The sequence below is a fragment of the Puma concolor genome, chromosome E3, assembly GCF_028749965.1.
Source record: "Puma concolor isolate L17-30 chromosome E3, mPumCon1.1.hap2, whole genome shotgun sequence".
Taxonomy (NCBI): domain Eukaryota; kingdom Metazoa; phylum Chordata; class Mammalia; order Carnivora; family Felidae; genus Puma; species Puma concolor.
The window spans coordinates 3,520,952-3,543,309 of NC_141682.1; the positions used below are offsets into that span (position 1 = coordinate 3,520,952).

General features: G+C 47.0%; 1 protein-coding gene across 2 annotated transcripts in view; it reads left to right on the forward strand.

The window, feature by feature from the left end:
* SDK1 (sidekick cell adhesion molecule 1) overlaps nucleotides 1-22,358 on the forward strand; it is an 888,233-nt gene that overhangs the window by 541,290 nt on the left and 324,585 nt on the right. The window lies entirely within an intron of this gene.

A 22,358-nucleotide genomic window follows, 5' to 3' on the forward strand; every position in this document is an offset into this window, starting at 1 on the left:
AGGTCAGATTTCTGGCTACTAAAAATTAAAGCTTGTTGATGTCTTTTTTTCAAATGGGTGACAATGTACATCAAATCCTTAGACCTGCTCTATCAAATGCCTAGATTCCTTTGGATACATATAAAAGAGACCGCAGACTTCTACTTTATTAAAATACACTAACATATCCAAAATGAAAATACATGTGAAATTCCCTTCTCTGTAGTCCTTCAAATGTGTGTTAAAAAGCGTTAGACGTTAACGTTAGCTGTGGAACAACCCAGTTTGGCAAAATTCTTCTAGGTGATGTAGGAGCAGAAACTGTTCCGAGCTATATGCAGCTCTGATGCTAATTTATAAATAAGTGTGCTGTTAAGTGATTCCCCAAGGGAGAGGCAGAAGCAGGGCCCTGATGAGCCTTGAGCTGCAGGTAGGTGCTTCACGGACATTTTCCCTGTTGAATCCCACAACAGCCTGTGAGTCCGTGATCAACACCATTACCGAGCTGAGGGCTCCAAGGCCCCAAAAAGATTGGGGTCATCAACTAAAATCACAAGAATTGCGACTAGGGGATTAGGGACTCAATACAAAGTTTCTCTGAGCCCCCAACACCCTAGATTTTCCTTTTTTTTTTATTTTTTTTTTCAACGTTTTTATTTTATTTTTGGGACAGAGAGAGACAGAGCATGAACAGGGGAGGGGCAGAGAGAGAGGGAGACACAGAATCGGAAACAGGCTCCAGGCTCTGAGCCATCAGCCCAGAGCCCGACGCGGGGCTCGAACTCACGGACCGCGAGATCGTGACCTGGCTGAAGTCGGACGCTTAACCGACTGCGCCACCCAGGCGCCCCTAGATTTTCCTTTTAAAAAGGAACAGCATGTATTTTGCACACTGGGTGTGCTTTGGTGGCCAACCCATGTCCAGGCCAGAGGAGAAGGCATAGAGAGCTCAGGAAGCAGCCTCCCCGTTGAACTGGACATTCCGTTAAGAGCTTCTCCACACTCAAACCTCAGAGGAGCTTGGTTTTGTTTTCACAAGGAAGCTCTGTTTTGAGCTCAGAACCACTCCCCATAAACATTCAGTCTCCGTGTACTGTTCATGCACATGCAGCTCGAAGGCTGGCACCCTTCTGCAGCTGCCAGGGGTACACTTGGGTGGCCGTGAGTGAGAGTGTGAGCACAGGTTTGCCGAAGTGTGTGGTGGGAGAGGAGATAGTCAGCACTCGGTGACGGAGCATTTGTAACAGCAGGGTGTGTTGTCACTTGTCACCCAGGATGCAGTAGACACTACGTGGGTGTAGAACAGGACGTGGTCTGCTCTGGTGACGCGCACGGCCATCCTCATCTTCCCAGCCATTGCTGGTGACCGGCCTTGGCGGACTCTGCCCCCAGAGCAAGCCACAGCCGGCGGGGTGGAGCACAGCTGCTCCAGCTGGTGCATTCAGTAGACAGAGTGTCGGCATTCACTTGCTTCTTCCAGGATAGGATGATTATCCAAGGGCACAGACTGTCACCTAGTAGTGACTTCGTAATCAGACCTTAAATCTCCCCCAAAGCCCACCTTTAATGTTTTTCACAACTACCCCTCTTCCTGTCCCCTTGTGAGATACATCAATTTAAATTCTTTTGTCCAGACATCTCGACACAGGAGTCTTCCAACTGGCGCTTCTAAGGCTGTAGCTGGATGTAACCCTAATAATTTTACCTTTGACCCTGGGATCTAATTTCTTAACCTTAGCCAACAAGCAGCCGCATGCTTGCATTTAGGTGACTGAGAATTTGACATCCTTTCATTGCAGGTTCTTAATAATTAAACAGAACATTTCAGAACTTGTCATGTATTGAGAGGGACTCAACGTTGTGACTTACTCAGGCAGTAAGTACCTTCCCAGCCTGGATCACTTCGGATGTCACATTCATTGAAGTACTTCATCTGCTTTCCCTGTCTCTATAATTGATATGAAAAGATAAGCAATTTTTAGAGGGCACAAGCAAGGGGGATGGAAAATTGAATTTTCCTCGCAATCATTTTTATCAAGTCTAACATACATCCATTACCGATCTCGTCTGGGGAAATCCTAAACAAAGTAATGGTTATCAGCCAAGATGAGGCCACGGAGCCAGTTGTTAGTTGTAAATAGAGTTTTCTGTGAAAAACTGTGTTTACGCAGTGGTTGGATACAGATGGTGACCGTGGTTAGTTCCCTTGTGTCGGAGCTTTTACTCTTTCCTGGACTAAATAATCCCACTCTTACCTTCATGTTGTCCCCTGGCCTTTTATGAAGGGGCTCAGTGTTCTGAAGTCACTGATTAAGAAACACATGTTTAGTTTGTCTTTCTTCAGAGTTTCCAAGGTTTGCAAACTCCACATTGTCCTACTTGCTGGGCTAAAATGTCTTTGTAGATCGTGCTTCAGAAAAATGAGATACGCGGTTTTCTGATTCGGAGGGAACGTGGAGAGAGGAAGCAGCCTCAGTGACTGCAGGGTGTCGTGGAGGGCAGGCCCGATTCCCTCCCGTGCTAACATCCATTTCGGGCTTTCCCCGAAGGATAGGAAGACAGGATGTTGCCTAATGTGTGATGAAAGCCTGTGATACTCGTTGTCTTAGCTTGGGCGCTGTAGCAAAACACCGCAGACTGGTTGGCTTGTGGACAGCAGACATTTACTCCTCTCGACTCCGGAGGCTGGGGACTGCCAGCCTGGTCAGGTTCTGGGAAGAACCTTCTTCTGGGATGCCGAGTTCCTACTATATACTCACATGGTGGAAAGGGTCCCTTTAGGAGGGCACGAATCTCCTTCATGAGGGCTCCATTCTCATGACCTAATTACCCCCCAAAGGCCCCACATTCTGATGTCATCACCTCCTGCCTCCACACTGGGGGGTTAGGATGTCAGCATAAGAGCTTGGAGGGGACCCAAAAATGCAGTCCATTGCAACAGTAGGAACAGCAGTCATTTACCGAAGTCTGCTCTGGGTCCAGTATGCAGATATTCTACATGATTTCATCCCCCATTTTTAAAAAAGCCCTAGGAGGTCACTGTCATCCCCATTTAACACACAAGGAAACAAAGGGAAGAAATAATGTGTGCAAGGCCGCACAGTTAATTACGTGGCTTACTTTCCACCAAAGTCTGTCTTCTCCCAAAGAGACGGTCTCTGTTTTCTTTATTGACATTATTTATATTGCAGATCATTTTTGATTTTTAAAATCATGTTGAAAGTTCTTAATCTGGTTGCTGCTTTTCTGTTTGCAGCCTGACAACCAGCCACCTTCTGATAACAGTTCAGTTCTGCCTTTACAACTAAGTCATAATGTTTTATGGCTGATCACTGTAAATGATGTTCTTTCAGCTCTCATAGAAGGCAATTACAGCGGGTGATTAAAGCTGGAGATCTTTACAGGATGCATGTGAATATTAAATTAAGCTTTAAGAAAATCAGGTAAAGCGTCTGTTAAAGTAAAAGGTCACTCAGCTGCTCTAAAGACCATGACTGAATCCAGAGAGCTGGACGCCCCACTTTTCCGAGAACTTGTGCGTCTGAGATGTGAAAACCCATGGAATTTGTATCAGAAATAAGAGGAACCAGAAATAGATATTAAGATGTAGACACTGTATGTTCTAATTAGCCAATTCTTAGCAACAGTCTCCACCTGTGAGTTTTTGTTCTTCCGGGTAATTACTCCGCCTATACCCTCTCCCCTTTTATGATCTCCAGCCATATCCTCCTTGGCACAAAGTCAGTTCCTACCATCAGAGCCTGGTATGGCTCTGTATTTGGTAGAGATGTCACAGGGCCTGTGAGACGTGTAACTGCTGATTCTCAGTGTGACCTGCTATTTGCCCTGGGGTATTGGGGGGGGCGGGGCTTTTTCAGGTCACGGCCCAAAGACTGTTATTTTAAGTGGTTGCATAGATTAGGAAACCGTGAGCTGAGAATTTCCTGGTTCACCCTAGCTCCACACCTGAATGACCACCTGCGAAGTCTGCGGGCCATCATGGTTTTGTGATATTCCTAGGGAGCAGCATTGAGACACAAGCCCACAAGTGCCAAAGCACTGATGGAACTCCTGAAAGTACGGCTGTTCTTCCCCGTGGGTCCCCAGCATGGACTTGACAGTCGGCGTCAGAGCTGGAAAAGCAGCCGTGCTGGCGACCCACTCGGCTGGCTCTGCACGGTTAGCTGTGTGTTTGCTCATCTTACTGGGAATGGACTTGGGGGCTGTATCCCACCTGCATGGTAGGCCCCACGCTGTGCACTCCCTTCACTTTCCTGGAAAGACCACAGCACACTCCAGTATACTCCCCCATCAGGATGTCACTCTGTGGCTATATTAATGCAGACAGGCTGGAATTACACAAATGTTTGCCCTCAGGTGGGAAGGTTTCCAGCACAAACGTGCTTCCAATTTCAGACTTCTCCCTTTCTATTCTTTGAGACTTTGGGAAGCATCCTTGTCAAAATGACCTCGGTATAAGACCATATACAGGACTCGACCTTTGGTTATTAGTTGATTTCAGAAAGTTGAGGTGGTTTCACACTTTTTTAGCCTATGGAGGAAAGCTTCTCCTGAAATGAGAAAATAGTCTTGGGGGAAAAAATATGCAAAAAATGTTACTGTTATAAAGAAGTATAAAATGAGTAGGCAGTGTTCTGAGCCTTTTATTTCTTTGTTCATTTTAGTTATAGTGTTTAAAAAATCATGACAGTAAGCATGTACTGGATAGAAATCCAGGAGGCTCTAGTTCCTTGGACACTGTATTCCCATTAAGATGGGCAGGATCGTGGGGTGCCTGGGTGACTCAGTCGGTTAGGTGTCTGACTTCAACTCAGATCATCATCTCGTGGTGCGTGAGTTCAAGCCCCGCATCGGGCTCTGTGCTGACAACTTGGAGCCTGGAGCCTGCTTCAGATGCTGTGTCTCCCTCTCTCTCTGCCCCTCCCCCTCTCATGCTCTGTCTCTCTGTCAAAAGTAAATAAACATTAAAAAATTAAAAAAAAAAAAAAAAGATGGGCTGGATCATACCCATCACTCAAGTTTTACCTGCTGGACTGAAGGTGAGCCCTTGTGCCCCTGCCAGCTTCTGTTCTGACTGGCTGGTGCCCCTACCACCACGTTGGTATGTCCATCAGTATATATTCTGAATATCACTCCAGCCTGGAAGAATCCTCAAGGACGAATAAGAAAGTAAACCTCTCATCATTGTGGAAGGACTTCGTGTACTTTGCTGTTCTGGAGTTCCCCCAGGCCATCGCTCCACACACGTCTGAACGGAAGGGGCAGTGGGCAGGGCTGCCCTGTGATTTCTCTGGGCCTTTACAGTCTGTGTGCCTCCTTTTTGTCCCAGCATATATGACCCCTCCTTTTAAAAATTGAGATTTTTGTGTCTGCTATTTCACTCAGAAAACACTGAGCATCTAATATGTGCCGGCATGATGCTTGATGCTGAGGAAACAACATGAATAAGGCACACACCTTCTTGCCTTTCATGAGCTCGAGCTTTGCTGAGCAGAGAGGCAGACCCCGAGCAGATGGCAGGGTCGTGATGTGGGGGACGCCCTGTGGAGTGGATGTAGGGGCCGGTGAGTTCTGCCGCCAGCTTGGGAAAACATCATTAGACGAGCTCTTTGGTCCTTGCCTCCATTTACAGAGACACGCACTCCCAGCGAGATGGTGAAGACCAGGAGGTTTGGGGCGGAACTACTCTCCATTCCACTCAGGACGGTTACAACTGCTGCCCTCTCGTCTGTTCCGTTTTCCATACCAGTGTCCCCAGGACGCGCGTTCCAGTTAAGTGTAGCATCCTGATCTCTTACCAGAATGCGTGTTCCCCGAGGGCAGGCTGCCCCTCATTCCGCCAGCAGCGCGTGAGAATCCATGGGGCCTGCCAGTGCTTGTTCTGTGAAGGAGCGAGAGTGCTAGACCCCAGCGCGTTATTTCCCATCTTCATCCTTCAGCACCAGGGACAGGGACGGGCGCCTCCTCCCGCTCGCCCAGCCTCCGCATCCCCCCGCTTCTGCAGGAGCCTTCCCTCCAGCCCTGTCCTGGCCCTTCCTCCGGCCCTGCCCCTTCTGTTTCGCTCTTCATAGCTCCTTCTGGTTCTCATCGCCCCCAGATGTGAGGAGCTGCATTGTGTAGGCCTTTGGTACGATACTTCTTTTTGTTTCTTTGCAGTTTTCATTCTCCTTGGAGAACCCCTTCATTCTTGTGACTTTATGTATCACTTTGATCACACGTTATCTCCAGACCCGAATGCCAGTCTGAGCGTGCGGTCTTCAAGCAAAACGCTGGATGAAATGACTTAAGTCCTCTATGGCTGTGACATTCTGATTATCTTCTAATTGTTAATTTCTTTGTCTGATTCAGTTACGGTGCCTGAAGTAGCAGGCATGCCCCCAGGCATCTCCTCAGTTATTGACTGACTTCTTTCCTGTTTTATGATTTCCCTTGACCCCCTGGGGTCTGGCTTCCCTCTGTGGGTCAGTCTCTCTACCAGTTCTGCCGCTACGTGCAGTGCAGTGGGCAAAGCTTGCCCAGTCTAACGTGGTTCGTGGGAGGTGGTGCCCGAGAGTGAGATCCATGCTGTTGCTGCACAGTTGCACTTGGAAGTTAGATGAGCCTGTCTCCTTAGACTTCCTGTCCACAGCAGCCTCTTCTCCTAAACTCCCTGGAGAGTCACCTCACTGCCTTTCTGCATTTCCACCTCTTTGCTGTCCCTGAACGTTTCACCTAAACCCCTGCTTCTTTCAGAACATTTATCCATCCATCCATCTGTCCATCTGTCCATCTGTTAATATGTTCAGTCAGCCTATATTTATTGAGTACTTAGTAAGTGCCAGCACTATGTTGGGCATTGGGAATATAACCGTGATTGAGGTAGACTGGTTTCTGCCATCACAGCTTGCATTAGTGGGACAGAAAAGCAAGCAAGCATGTTTGATGTGGTAGGGGATGCCCTAAGTGAGGGAATAGTAATTTTCCCACTCGTCCTGGGCTTCTGTCTCCTCCATGTCTAATCTTTTGCCTGTTGGAAAAGGTCTAATTGGCAAATATAAAGATACACAAGATTGCATGCTGAAGAAACACTTCTGGGGGGAAAAGTTATAATAGTTCTTATTTGTATGACTATTGGCATAGGCATATATAAAGAAAATATGGAAATTTTTCAAAAGATGGATTGTGTGAGAAATAGGGCAAGTCAGTAGAATTACAGCCATCACGCTGTGGGCCTCATTATACTCACGAGCAGGTCCCTTCTGTGGGCAAAAGTAACTGAGCCACGTGAAAGAGTGCCAGCTCACGCCTGTGCTCTGCAAGCCCAGGGTGTCAGACTGTAATTTAAAAGATGAGTTGCTTTACAAATGGACTATTAATATAGGTTCTTCATCTCTTAAGCCATTCAATATGTGATTTGTAAAAATTGATCTCCTTATAACTTATATATAAGTTACATATGGAACTTCTATACATTTACATAAAATAACCTAGATGTGTAAGTTACAACTACAACATGAGTCAGCTAGAACTGCCCTAGCAAGATACCGCCAACTGGGGTTTAAAAAACTGACATTTATTTTCTCACAATTCCTGAGGCTAGAAGTCCAAGAACAAGGTGCCAGCAGAGTTGACCTCTTTTCCTGGCTCGCTGATGGCTGCTTTCTCCCTGTGTCCTCACGTGGCTTTTCCTGTGTGCACATGGAGAGAGGGAGAGAAAGATCTGGTGCCTTTTTCTCTTCTTATATGGACACCAGTCCCATCGAATTAGGGCCCCGTCCTTTTGAGCCCATTTTTCCTTAATTACCTCATTAATTAGAGGCCCTTTCTCCAAATACATATTAGGGATTAGGACACCCATATATGAATTTTAGGAAGACACAATTTAGTGCATAATAACTGCCCTATCCCTGTTGTGGTTTCTTTGCTAAGGCACAGCACTGCTGTAGATCACATGTCTACTTTGGCCATCTGTGGGCTCTGTTTGCTCGTTACTGTGTTTTGCATAGCCCACACAATACCGTAAAAAGACACAAGTCAGTATTTACACATCAAGAGAAACTCTTCCAGTTTTAAAAAAATGCCTGACAGGGGGCACCTGGGTGGCTCAGTCAATTAAGTGTCCGACTCTTGGTTTCAGCTCAGGTCATAATCTCAGGGTCATTAGGTTGATCCCTGTGTCAGGCTCCGTGCTGTCCGTGGAGCCTAACTTAAGATTCTCTCTCTCCCTGTACCACTCATACTCTCTTAATTAATTAATTAATTTAATTAATTAATTAATTAAAAGAAAGGAGGGAGGGAGGGAGGGAGGGAGGAAGGAAGGAAGGAAGGAAGGAGGGAAGGAGGGAAGGAGGGAAGGAGGGAAGGAGGGAAGGAGGGAGGAAGGAAGAACTAATAGCTGACGAATAGGTCGCCCCAGCCCCACCTTCCCAGGTCCAACAGGCTGTGTGGTTGGGTGCATTCTCCCAGGGCTGAGGCTTCCGTTTGCCTGTGGAGTGCAATATTCATTGTGGGTTTTAAATTACTGCAGACTTAAAGCAATGTAAGGGGCAGGTGTTTTAGAATGAGGGATTAAGTCTCTTTGTTCTTGAGGTGAATTGGGTATTTGTGTTAACAGGCCTCATCGTTGGAGAGAAGTGTTTCTGAATTAGCCTTATTCTTTCACATTAGCTATCTGCTCTCGAAGCATTTCACTTGTGACCTGTGATCCAGTAGAAGTGTCTGTGATGAAGGAAATGTTCTCTGTTGGTACTGCACAGTATGGGAGCCATTAGCCTCATGGGGCTACTGAGCACTTGAAATGTGGCTAGTGAAATTGCGGAAGTGAACTGTAAATGCCATTTAATTTAAATTAATTTTAATTTTAGTAGCTTCATGTGACTAGAGGCTACCATGTTGGATGAGACAGTTCTATAAGAACGTATAGCACTTCATATACAAAATGCCCATCACTGATGGTACGTGCTCCTAGAATTTTCTAGAAGCATTAAGAGCTTGTCATGACCAGCAATACTTTGACTCCCAGGACTCCTGGAGAGCAGTTGCACATACAAGCAGGAGAGATGACAAAGGCTTATTTACCGAAGGTCTCTGGCCGCGGAGCACTTTGTGCAGGGAGCAAATGTGATTGGTTAGTCACTTGCTCTGCACCTTCAGGGTCTCTAGGAGTCTGTATTAATGGCACCCCATAAAAGTGGGTGGTCACTGCCTAGCCTGCCTGAGTAGACATGGCAATCTTGATCTCTGTGTTCCACAGTTATCTATAGGATATCTCTTGTGCACCAAGCCTTGAGCAAGGCCTTGGCCAGTTAGGGGAGCCAAGGGTGAGATGGTCATGTCAAGAGATAATTGAAACAAAGGCATGTGAGCCACGATGGAGAGGAGCACAGGTCACTATGGAAACCCCAGTGTGGGGCACCCACCAGGTCCAAAGGGACTGGGGAGGTTTTCCCTAGGGAACTGATATTTAACCGTGACCTTGAGGTTGAGTAAGAGCAGTCAGATGAACTGCTGGGGAGGAAGATGACCCCAATGAAGGGAAAACAGCATTGCTTGGGGTCAATAGAAGCTTCTCTATTCTATGGGTTCTAGAAGCTTCACAGACTTTTGACATACCAACTTCTGAGATGAGAGCTTGCCGAAACATAACTGGAAATATGAACAATGCTTTAAAAACCAGGAGATTCCACATAAGCATTGAAGATCTGGTGACCTGGACCCACATGCCCCCTCAAGACATCAGTCAGCCCCAGCTGAGAAGGAGTGGTTCACTTTCCGTGGCACATCTGCTCCTCTGGCCATCACCCCAACTCTCCCCGGCCGTGTCCCTAATAAGCAGACCAGCCAGGTGTGATTTGTCATCATGTTCGCCCTACGGTGTTTCTTACTGTAAAGAAATCTTCTGTACCCAGTCTCTATCAAAAATAGGGACACAGAAGTTAGACGAGGAACGTGGACGGTATCTCACGCCACACGATGGCGGCTTGGTACCTGCGGGCAGGACTGTGGGCAAAGGCATGTCAGCGCTGCTCACCACTAATGGAAGGGGAATCCAGATCAGGGATCTCCATTCAGGACTCAAATCACTGCAAGGATCTTCCATGATGGATGGCCTACAGGACTTGGCCTCCACGACAGACACACATCCCGTCTCCCAGACAGCTGCGTCCGAGGGAGCGCCCCTCACCTCCCTCACAGCTCTCTTTCTGGCCCCTCACCCCAGAGGGTCATTCCTTCCAGGATCTCCTGATTTTCCCTGCCGCGTTATTCTAGAAGGCCAAGCCCTCCGCTTGCCAGACAAAGGACACCTCCACAGACAGGCCAGTGCTGAGAAAGTGGGTGACTGTAACAACTGGATAAGAAATCCTGTTTAAAGTCAGGTGGCCTAGAGTTCCACGCTTTCAGCAAAATTGAAAGAGGACCCCATCAAGTTGTCGGCCAATAGATCATTAAAAATAATGTGTGATGATAAATTACTGTGTAATTTTGGACATAGTCATTGGAATGATGTGAAAGAATTGACAGTGTTCTAATGAAACTCCTTCCATTGCCATATGCTTGTTTATGAAAATAAGTTTTCTAAGTGCATACATTTATAAAAACAAAAACTAGAAATAAAATTGATGCTGAATGCCTTCTCATTTTAGCTGGAAGTAATATTCATCCATGAATACATGAACTAATTTTTTTTAAAAATCCCATTCATCTATTAAAAGATGTATTCCCAATAAAATTACACTTTTTCATGTTCAGTATTTTTCAAAATTTGTGATGATAAATGTTGGTGTGATTATTACTTATAATAATTATAATGGATGACCAACCAGAATTTTTAACATTTAGAGTTTTCAGATCATGGAATTTGAAAAAAAAATAATGAAACCTCTATCTTTTCTTGTGTAGAGAAGTGTGATAAAAGACTCTCAAGCATAATATATATTACAGTAAATAAAATTCTATGCATGGATTGAGAAAAAGGAATGATGCAAAGTTTCCAGGTATTAAAAAGATTTTAGAATGAATGATAGTTGGTATGAAATCACAATCGTATCTAGGTCCCTTTGGATACATTTAAAAGTGTCATCTAAAGTTTTATTTAAAACACACTAGAATTAAATGTAACGTTTATGTGAGGGGGATATAGTTTTTGCAAAATTCTTTTATGCACTAAATGGGCAAAAATACCCGAAAACTGTGTCACTTAAAGTAGTAAATGCAAAGTGTATGCTTCGTTTGCGAATGAAGGTTGAAGCAGGGGAGGGGATTTGAGAACCCCCAAATGTTCGTGGCAATAATGCCAGGACAGTGGGAAAACTGGAAGGACAGACAGAGGACAAATCACACAAAATTTATAAAAGTGCTGGGCCAGTAAGTTAAACAGTAATCATAGGAAAAGTGACAAAATGGAATAAAAATAAAAATATTTTAAGTATTTGATAGTGTCTTAACCCTAGGTGCCCATGAAAATCACCTGGGCTGGTTCAGGACCTTTCTTTAAAGCCTGCACATAGGGGCGCCCAGTGGCCCAGTCACTTAAGTGTCCAACTCTTGATCTTGGCTCAGGTCATGATCTCAAAGTTCATGAGTTCGAACCCCCCATCGGACTCTCTGCTGACATGGCAGCGCTTGCTTGGGATTCTGTCTTCCTTTCCTCTGCCCCTCCCCTGCTCGCTCTCTCTCTCAAAAAAACAAAAACCACGCAGGTGCTTTGCACGCATGCGCGCGCGCGCGCGCACACACACACACACGCACACACACACACACAGCCAGTGCTGTGAATTACTTGGTTAAAGTCAACATGTGGTCCTTGGACCAAGGATACCACCATCATCCTGGGAGCTTGTTGGGAATGCAGAGTTTTGAGCTGCTTCTCAGTCCTACTGAGTCCCATTCTGCAGCTGAACTAGATCCGTAGGTGATTCATATGCACACTCAGGTTTGACAAGCGCCCCTGGGTGCAGCTGCTGTTGGTATAGCAGTTCTAGACTAGAGCTGCTCCAAGTGTGGTCCAGGGACAGGCCCCTGGATGTTTGGTAGACATGCAGATTCGCAGGGCCCCACTCCAGACTTCCTGACCAGAATCTCTGGGAGTGGGATCCAGGAATCTGGGTTTTAATGAACCCTTGGCTGATTCTGGTGTTCTCCACAATTGGAGAAGGACCGCTCTGGAGAGAATCCACACAGACCGGCTCTGAGCGTCACACTAGTTTAGGGCGACGGCTAGGGGCTGAGCACCAGGAGGGCCAGCTCAGTGAGAGAGTTGCAAGCTTCACCGGTCTTCAGCCCCAGGTACCTGTTGGCCAGGGGTCCTGGTGGCACGGCTGATTGTCTGCGGCTTACAGGCATGGCCTGGTAGTGCCTCTTGGGCAGACAGCCCTTGGAAACACTGCCACCGGCCATTTATTGGGTGACTCAGAAGACTGTCGGTGTTGAGCAGAGGGACCGGATCAGAGAGGGTGCCGGCAGATCCAGCGGCACACTCCCCCAGTGGCTCAGACCCTGAGATCCAGCAGATCTCGTGGGCAAGAGGCATCCTTGCTGGAGGCGGGTGCTGTGCGCGTCTGTGGTGGCCTCAGTGGCGCTGTGGTGCGGGGCCCCAGACGGAGGCAGGCTCACTCCTTCTGTGGGAGAGAACTGCTCTTAACTGAGAAGGACAGACATCCCGCTCTAACGAGTTTCTGGGCCCTTGTGGACCCTGAGCACCAAGTGACCAGTTTCCAGAACTGCCCGTCACAAGCTGGGTGCCATGAGACCCTCCAAGTCAGGAGGGCGGCACATTTGAGGCTGGGCCTGTGCAGATACAGAAGGTGGTAAATTACAGGAAAGGTAACCCCAAGCCCTCGTGTCACCGACTTCTTCAGCACCGACACCTCTGCCCCATCTTATGACCCCAGCCTCTGTGGGAAAGGGTCCTAACAACCGATGGAGGAGTGAAAGCCTGGGACCGACTCCCACGTGGGTCCCAAGCACCCTTGGCCCATTGGAAACATGCACTCCTTCTGGATGACCGTCAGGACGTGGTGAAGGAAAGTCCTCCCCTCCCCGCACTGACCCGGTTCGGGGGTTATGCTTCCTGTCCCTAAACTCTGCTCTTTCAGAGTTCCTGCATTATGGGAGACGGTGCTCTACCGGGGTGGGGGGGGGGTGCACCAGGCTTCCCTGGACAGTCAGGTGAAGACAGGCGCTGGCTGGGGAGTCGGCACCAATGACCATGAGGAGCCCAAGCCTTTGCCCCCCAACAGGGGCAGGGAGGAAGCTGAAACCCAGGCGACTCTCTGGTATGTCCCCACCGCTGCACACTCAACAGTAATAGGCAGTGGGGGGCTGTAGCACCCGGGGCAAGTCAGCTACATGCTCTGAGGAAGGTCTGGGTCACCCCGCCGGACAAGTTGAAGTGCTGGCCCCGTCGTTCTACGCCCCTGGAATTTTACTCCGTCACACGGTTGAGCCCAGGGCAGACAGGACTGTCCGAGTCTGTGCCGGAGGAAAATGTGTCACCGGAGGTGCAGCCAGGAATTGCGCCGTGCTGTTTGTGGAGGTCCGGCAAACCTGTCTCTTTGGAGAAGGAGTCCCAGAAGGACGTAGGTCAGCGATTGGTGGCAAGGTGGCCCAACCCATAGTCCTCTTTGGTGAAGATACATCCAGCACCCGCCGACACCCCCAGTGAGTACGGACTCAGAAAGAAATGGGTCTCGTCAGCAGCCCTCCCACACTTAGTGCAGGAACCTGTGCAGCTCAGGGCCGCCATGCCTTCCCCGCGCTCTTGACCTCCTCAACACGGGGCTCTAGCTGGCCTGGTGGGCTTGCAGGGCCGTCTTCCTAACACCAGAACCACTTGACTGCATTTACTCTGTTGACTTGCATTTACTTCAGGACCCCGCGGAGCACGGGCTCACATCGCCTTATGATCTGGACCAAGTTGAATATTCTGGTTTCAAATGGTCTTCTTTAGGACTACAGACGGGCTGTGATTTATTAACTTTGTCTCTGGCTATTTAAAAAAAAAAAAGGGGGGGCTTTTATTGTGAGGAAGAAATTGTTAAAACCCTATCACCTACAAGTAGGACTTGGCTCTTCTCCGAATTAACTCACATCAACCTGTTTTCAATTGGCGATATTCCTTCATTACTTTTAATTCATTTTGAAGCACATCTGATTTTTTTATTCATAGTGCTTTTGATGAAAATTAATTAGTTTCTTTAAGAACCAAAACAGTATTATCACGGGCACTCAGACCCTGTTAGACAAAAGGGCCCTATTACAAAGCTGGCCTGAGGATCCGGAGCGCGAGGCTGTTTCGGAGAGAGCTCACCCCCGGGTGCGGCTGTGGAGTCTTTTTGGCCGCTGGGGGCCTGGGGCTCAGTTTTCTCATCTGTAAAATGAGGACTTGGAACCAGGTGGACTCCATCTCAACTTGTGTTTTATGAGCCCAACAAAATTAAACTTCTACAGAATAGGTATATAAAGAATACATTGCAGAAGTTACGTAAACGTTATACTGATGAAACATTTTCTTAGCCCAGTGGAGAGTGCCAGTCACAATTCTAAATAATAAGGGCACAGGGAAAAGTACAGAGAGGCAGGCGATGAGAGGAGAACAGTGGGCTCCAGGCTGGTACTCAGGTATCAGGTCCACCCCGAACTAATGGCCGAGATGTCGGGCAGGCTCGGATGGGCTGACCAGGATGGCCCCCGGTTGTGCTGGCCTGGAGGGGCCTAGATGTGCTGTCCTGGTTTTCAGGGAACAGTCAAGCTTGAAGTCTACAGACAGCCAGCTTCCTGTAACTTCACCTCTTTTGCAAAGACAGCTATGAAACCATCTTTCACGAAGCCAAAGAAAAGTCCACTTCCTTAACTATAATTTCAATCATGAAGAAGTTAGAGAAAAAAAATCACCTTCAAAAGTACCACTTAACTTATTACAGCTCTCCAGTTGGCCCACGACGTCACTGTTTGCCTCGGGCCTTGGAGACGAAAGTCAAATCTGTTTACCTACCACGTTTCTGATTTGGTTTGACTAAACAAGAGCCTTAATTTTAATAAAACGTGTGATCCTGTGTTCACAATCCATTACGAGTAGAACCTCCTGAATTGATCCCTTCATTACTTACCAAATAAATGTTGTTGTCTTAAGAGAAGGGCTTTTAACATAATACTTTATTAGTCGGAATATATACTTCAGCAGAACATCTGTTATCACACAAGATGCAGGGCTCAATGGCCTGGCCGGGGGAGGGGAGGCCAGACAGCCCTCAGAGAAGGGAGTCCGGAGAGCCAGGGTGGCTCAAGAGCAGTGACCCAGAAAGTGCTCATGGATGTGCCCCGTTGGGGACAGCAGAGCGGGAGGAAAGCAGAGTTGGGAGACCAAGCTACCTCAGTCTGGAGGGTGGGAGGAACGTAAAGCTGCATCTGAGTCGTCGGGCAAACCCACCCGCAGAATGGAGGGCAGAGCAGGTCGTAGAGTGGGCAGAGGGCCTCACGTTGGCATGTGCTGGGCGTGCTGCTCGGACTTGAAGACGGACCGCCAACCCGTCCTAAAAAAACCGCAGCTCTCGATTCAGGGTCCCCTAAGCTGTGGGTCTCCCTCGGCATTCCAGATAGGATTCTCTCGACGCAGGTTTTTGGGTTTTTTTTTTTTTTTCTCTTTAACAAATGCAACCTGGTCAATTAAAAAGAAAATCCATTTGCAGTGAATATTTATTTAACACTGAACAGGTTGCTTGCTGTACGAGCCTCAAAATAATACAAATAAAATAAATTACTGGATGCATTTAGGAAGTGACTGGATCACCAGTATAAACAGATTGAAATTGTGGTTTCTGGAATAAGTTCAGTAGAAATGATGTTTAAAGCGCTCTCCTATATGCAACCTTACAGAAATCCACTTGAATAATTTTTTTTTTAATTTTTTTTTAACGTTTATTTATTTTTGAGACAGGGAGAGACAGAGCATGAACAGGGGAGGAGCAGAGAGAGAGGGAGACACAGAATCCGAAACAGGCTCCAGGCTCCAAGCTGTCAGCACAGAGCCCGACGCGGGGCTCGAACTCACGGACCGTGAGATCATGACCTGAGCCGAAGTCGGACGCTTAACCGACCGAGCCACCCAGGCGCCCCATCCACTTGAATAATTTTAGACCATATTCCCAGTTACTTAAAGAAGAAGGGTGGGTTTGTATTTCTTGATAACACATATGCGTTTCTGTTTGAAGTAAATGAGAGTAACTCACCGATAGCAGGAGGAAAGAGAGCCCTAGAAATTTTGTTAACTATAAGTTTAGGTTGCTGATAATTGACATAGCTTTTCCTGAACTGAATAATAGCATCGCTCACAGGGGCCACACACCCAGCCGCATGCATGTGCATACACACCCATGAAAAGAAAAACGTGCCAGCACATCCCTCTGGATATGCAGTTAATATCCTGGTTAAAGGGATCTCAGTAAAGATTTCCTATAAGTTATGTTTATTGCATAAAAACAGGTAGAACATGGGGCGCCTGGGTGGCTCAGTCGGTTAAGTGTCCAACTTCGGCTCAGGTCATGAGCTCATGGTCCGTGGGTTCGAGCCCCACATCAGGCTCTGTGCTGACAGCTCAGAGCCTGGAGCCTGCTTCGGATTCTGTGTCTGCCTCTCTCTCTGCCCCTTCCCTGCTCACACTCTGTCTCTCAAAAATGGATAAACATCAAATTTAAAAAAATAGGTAAAGCATAGGTATGAATTCTGTGCTAAGGGAATTCTGCCCTCCGATTTTCACAAGAGAAGGACATTTCTTTAAGGAGTTTGATTACCTGTGATAGGTCGTTTCTGAGTATGATGTAGAGCACCCACCTTCCAGCAGAGCTGATGTTCAGATGACTTTTCCGCAAGCCCCAGGTCCCTGCACACCTCCCTGATCCTTTGAGAAGAAGCCAGCCGCCCCTCTATAAAGTCCCTCAGATCTGTGTGTGTTGACACCTTCTGTCTGCCTCCCTCCAGTCCTGGAAGGGCATTTCTGCTCCTCTTGGAGCTCAGAAACGTCTGCTTCCCGGACCTCCTCTTCTCCAGGAGCTTGGCTCCGCCTTGTCTGTTGTCCACTCAGCCTCCCCTGCAAATCTGTAGGCACGCTCAGTGCCTTTGCCATTGACACCCTCAGGCTCCCTGCTCCGGGGCCTTCGCCCTCCGCAGCCCTCTGGGGTCTGGTCTCCACTGACACTGCCACCAGTGGGTCAGAAGTGACCTGTATGACTCCACATCTCAGGATTTGTCTTCCATTCTTTCTTTTTTGGCCACTTTCCCCGATTAAATGTCCTCTTTCCTGTTAGTGTCGATCACTGAGGCCTGGAGCCCCAAGTCTGCTCTTGGGATTGTGCGCGCTGTGGCCGCGGCTGGGTCTCACACGGCCAGGTGTCCCATGGACTCCTCGGGCCACTATCTGCGTAACACAGGGCCTCATTTCTTGCCCAGACCCATTGCTCTCACTAGTAACCAAGTCTTCTTAAACCTGGAAATCATAGGATCATCTTAAATTTCTCATCTAGTTCCCTGAAGTTCCCAAATTCTGTCGGTTCTATTTCTGAAATAATAGGAACTTTATTTAGCGTCTGCTGGGGTCTATGACTTGCTACGCTGAGGGAGGCAGTTTGCAGAGGAACCTGCTGACATGGTGCTAGTCCAGGCCACAAGACCAGTAAGTGCTAGAAGCAGGGTTGAACTTGGTGTACAAGCTGCAAAGCCCCATCTTTCGAGCTCCTGCTGCCTCAGGCTTCCGGCCCCTGTCCCAATCCCCTCACTCCCTCGGGCTCCCGTCACCTCCCCCACCCTGGGAGAAGGCTCCAGCAGTTTTGCTGCCCTTCCTCCTGAAAGAACTCGTGGAAGCTGTCCACCTCCTCACACACCTTTAGTACCGTTTTCACACGTGTAAATACTTGCAAGGGATATTATTGTAAATATGCACATTTAAAAGTAAAACTTCGCGGGGCGCCTGGGTGGCGCAGTCGGTTGAGCGTCCGACTTCAGCCAGGTCACGATCTCGCGGTCCGGGAGTTCGAGCCCCGCATCGGGCTCTGGGCTGATGGCTCGGAGCCTGGAGCCTGTTTCCGATTCCGTGTCTTCCTCTCTCTCTGCCCCTCCCCCGTTCATGCTCTGTCTCTCTCTGTCCCAAAAATAAATAAAAAACGTTGAAAAAAAAATTTAAAAGTAAAACTTCGTCCTTCTGAACAGATCCACTGGAATAGCTAATTACCATAGTGGTTTGATAATCGACATCCATTTCCAAAGACCGTGAGAAATGTTTTCTCGGACAGTTGACGGTGGTGTTGCTACATTATTGACTTCTACTCTGCCCATCCCGCTGCGGGATTTTATCCCAATGGACTGTTAGTTTATGCTTCAAGACTTGTCATTGATCACCCTGTCATACTTTCTTGCGAAGGTTGATCAGAATACCATTAAGTGTATTACACGTTTCATAAATAATTATCAAACTTAAAATTTTGATGAGAACGTCTCTCTCGATGAGATGGGTTCAAGGGTATTTATGTTTTGGTACCATAATCAGAGCGACTCAAGTTGGTTCTTCAGTTTGCGAGCCAGAGGGTTTTGTTCAACATGGCACGTCCTTGCAATTCAGGATGGAGGCAGGTTAGCCTTCCTTCTTCAAGTGGGAGGGTGGCAGTGAAAGGGGAGGAGGGGGGAGGGCCTGGAGCTCAGACTTCTCAGGCAAGTGGTTTTAGGGAAAACACGTATGGAAGTTGGTCTCTGGACATTGGTTCTTTTATAAGTGTCTGTGCTTAGAATGTTCCTTAGGTCACCTTACCCCAGGGGCAGGGGTCCCTGGCTTGAAGACCATGCTCTGGACTATTGCATTGGCCTCCCCACTAGCCCATGGCAGGTGCCCTACCCCGGGCACCTCTCAGTAATGACAACGGAGCTCTCTTTCTAAAACAGGCCACTTGCCTTCTCCAGAACTGAAAATCTTCACTCCTTGCTGGTATTTAAGACTCTTTACACCTGTCCTAGCCTATGTATGAAGTTTGAGTTTTTGCAAATTTTTCCACCTCTCCCCAAATTAATTCACCCTTGTCCTGCTCTGCTGCACTTTGAACAAGTCCCCTGGCCCAGAGTACCCTCACCCCCTTTATTTCTGCCCACACATCTACAAGATGGCTCACATGTTCTCTCTCTTCTGAAATCGTATGCAGTCCTGAATGCATTCATACATCTGTCATAACGCTCCCCACCCCCACCCCGGTGGTCACTGCACCTGCTTCACCTGGCAAGGCCCAAGCTCCTTTCTAGACTTCACCTCCCTTCTGACCGTGGATCCCTAGGTTAAGCACAACACCCAGTGTACAGCTGGAATGGAATTGGTAGTTTCAGATGCCAAGACATTAAACTTCTTAAATAAATGCAAGAAAGTAGACTTATTCTTTAGGAAGATCATTTTTGAGGAAAACCTGTTTACACGGTTTGATATTATATTCATTGACTGAGAGGGTAATTTTTTACTTGAGAGAATATGGCAAGAAAATAAGAATGTGGAAGATCTCTTGAGCCTTATACTGACTGGTGAATTTCAATTTAAAGCAGGAAGTTGAATCCGTCTTGACAGATGATTCTGCCAGGGCAGCTATTTTGATAATAGATTGGAATGTTGCTGATAGTGGCCATTACCTACAGTACAACACGCCGTCCTCTGGGTAGTGGGATCATTTGTTTCCTTTCTCTCCTTATTATTGTACCTATCTATGTAACTTTCAAAAATCATAAATAAATCTTTTTTAAAAAGCTGCTCTGAGGCTCACCTAGGGAGCGTAAGGTAGAAAAGCAGGCAGACCTTTAATCGTGAAGGCTGTGCTTGGCACCACAATAACAGATTAGCTTTACAAAAAGAGAATTCAGAAGTTAAGAATAATAATATGTTTTTTTCACAAGTTGAAATTACCAGTAATTCACAAGTTGGGTAGGAACTGGAGACAAGGCAGAGTTTCTTAGATGGTATCTGGCAAGTTAAAATATGGAAGGAAGGCGTTTCCTTCTCTGTTTGACTTACTGTCTTCCTCTCTGCTGTCTTATAACCAAAGCCACTTAGCAGAGATGGCCCCTGGGGGTGAGAGACACCTGCCCTGGGGCCAGGCCACCTGCCTGAGTCTGGCCGTTCTGCTGGCAGGCACGTAGCCCTGAGGGAGCCCCCGAGCATCCCCTCTGCTTCTGCTGGTCATCTGTCTCACAGGGGGAGCAGTGACATGTACATCACAGGAATGTGTGAAGTTCTGGGTTAAGAACACGTCAAGTGTGTAAGAGGGCCTAATGTGAATTATTGTTATTTAATTATTGCTTTTATAGAATTATTCATATTACTGAGTACAGTGATGCAGTGAGTACAGTGATCTTATTCTAATTATTGTATATTTATAGTTTTTATTAATTAAAATGAGACACTTTTTAAAATGTGTGTGTATTTATTTTGAGAGACAGAAAGAGCGTGTGCAGGGGAAGGGCAGAGACAGAGTGGGAGAGAAAATCCCAAGCAGGCTCCACACTGTCAGTAATGAGCCTGAGGCAGGGCTCGAACTCATGAACTGTGAGATCATGACCTGAGCCAAATTTAAGAGTCGGATGCTTAACCCATTGAGCTACCCAGGCGGCCCTCAAAATAAGACACTTTTAAAATTTTTTCTAAAAACTGTCTGACGGACCAACTAAAAAAAAAAAAAAATCCCATGTGTACATTATTAGTAACTCAAAATTATACAATACACGTTGGAAGTTTCACTTGTCAGAGTAAAAATTATCTTTTTTATGAAAATGCATTTAAAGCTTGTTAAGAGCAGACAAGGATGCTATCTGCCATGAATAATAAGCTATTAGGAGACAATGTCTTTCTTGAAGACACGATATAGTCCTTTTTAGAAATTGAATTATTTGGATGATATTAACATTTTAACGGAGGAATTATCCTTTTTTCATATTTCTTAAGAAAGTGATATTTAATTTCGGCTTCATGTTAGTGATGTTATAAGTATTTAACATATCCAAAATCTCAGTTCAAACTAATTGATACTTCATATTTCCATAAAGATAGAAGCATCACGCGCTTCTTGGTTTCACGTGTGTATCACTGCCTTCGTCGTCAGTGTGAGCTTTAATGGAGCCATATTGTGAAAATACCAATCCCGAGGAAATAATAATTTGGATAAGTAATATCTTTGATGTGAAAACTTGCCCATCACACAAGTGCTGTGAAGATGTGTGTTTTACAAAAAAGGGCCCCGTTTGCTAAGTGACAGCCGCTGGCATTAGGCAGGTGTACGTGATTTGCGGGAAGCCACAGCAGGGTCTCACCTGGTCTCCCAGGATGCTGTCCTCCTAGGCGGCCCTGGTGGACACAGAAGAAGTGGCCTTTGGAGAAGGACTGGATGGTCAAACTAAATGGCTGAAAGGCTTCAGACACCTCCTGGAGGAAGACAAGTAAGATTTAAAGCTCTGTTATTAAAGAACGAGATGTATAAGTAAAGCAGTTCGTTCTCACACCCCTGGCAGATTTTGACAACTAAGAAAAAATGGGGTCCTAATAGGAGGTTTGTGTTGGAGGTGTATCGTACCCCAGTTAGTGCTGTTGGTGCACTGAGAGCTTGCTGGTGGAGTTCAAGTGGAGTTAATCTCGGGGAACTAAAGGAGAAGGGAAGATTGCTTTTCCTGGAGCGTTTTCTGGGCACCCCGCTTGGTCCCGGCGCACGATGTACGAGAAGGGGGTCTACTCTTGGTTTTTCTTGGGATTATTCAAGTCATTTTGGAATTCCATTAACAAAAATGGTTCTGGCCCGTCCTGTGGAAGCACAGAAATGACCAGGGCAGAGTGACGAGGGCAGAAGGCCTTTGAAGGACGCCGTGCGCGCCTGGAAGCCGTGGTTGCCTTGCCGCGGGGTCCCAGGCTCACCCCTGGGAGCGCATCGGTTGTATGAGTCGTGAGAAAGGACAGAGATGTGCCGTTTGTTTTCGTGTCTTGAAATTTACTTTTAAAACATGCTACTTAAGGAAAGAAAAACATGTTTCTTTTGTCTCGAAACACTATGTACCTTTGTCACGGTCATCACCGCCCTCAGTCCTTCTGAGGGAATCACCTGGCACGAAGGCAGAACCTTAACTTGTGGTTACACTGGTTAGTTCTGTCCTACACGCGGCGTGGGGCCGGGCTGTGTACTGGTTGGAGTAGCCCCTGCGCGTGCTGACTTCGCTGGTTGGAAGGACGGAGAGCAGTCTGTTGTTCAGATGAATCTTGCAAACATTTGCAGTTGTGCGTGTAGATCCTGGAGTTTATTTGCTTGTTTATTCAATAATTTGGGAGGGCATTTATTGAGTGTCAGTTGTTGGGGATGTAACAATAAATACGACTGTCCTCC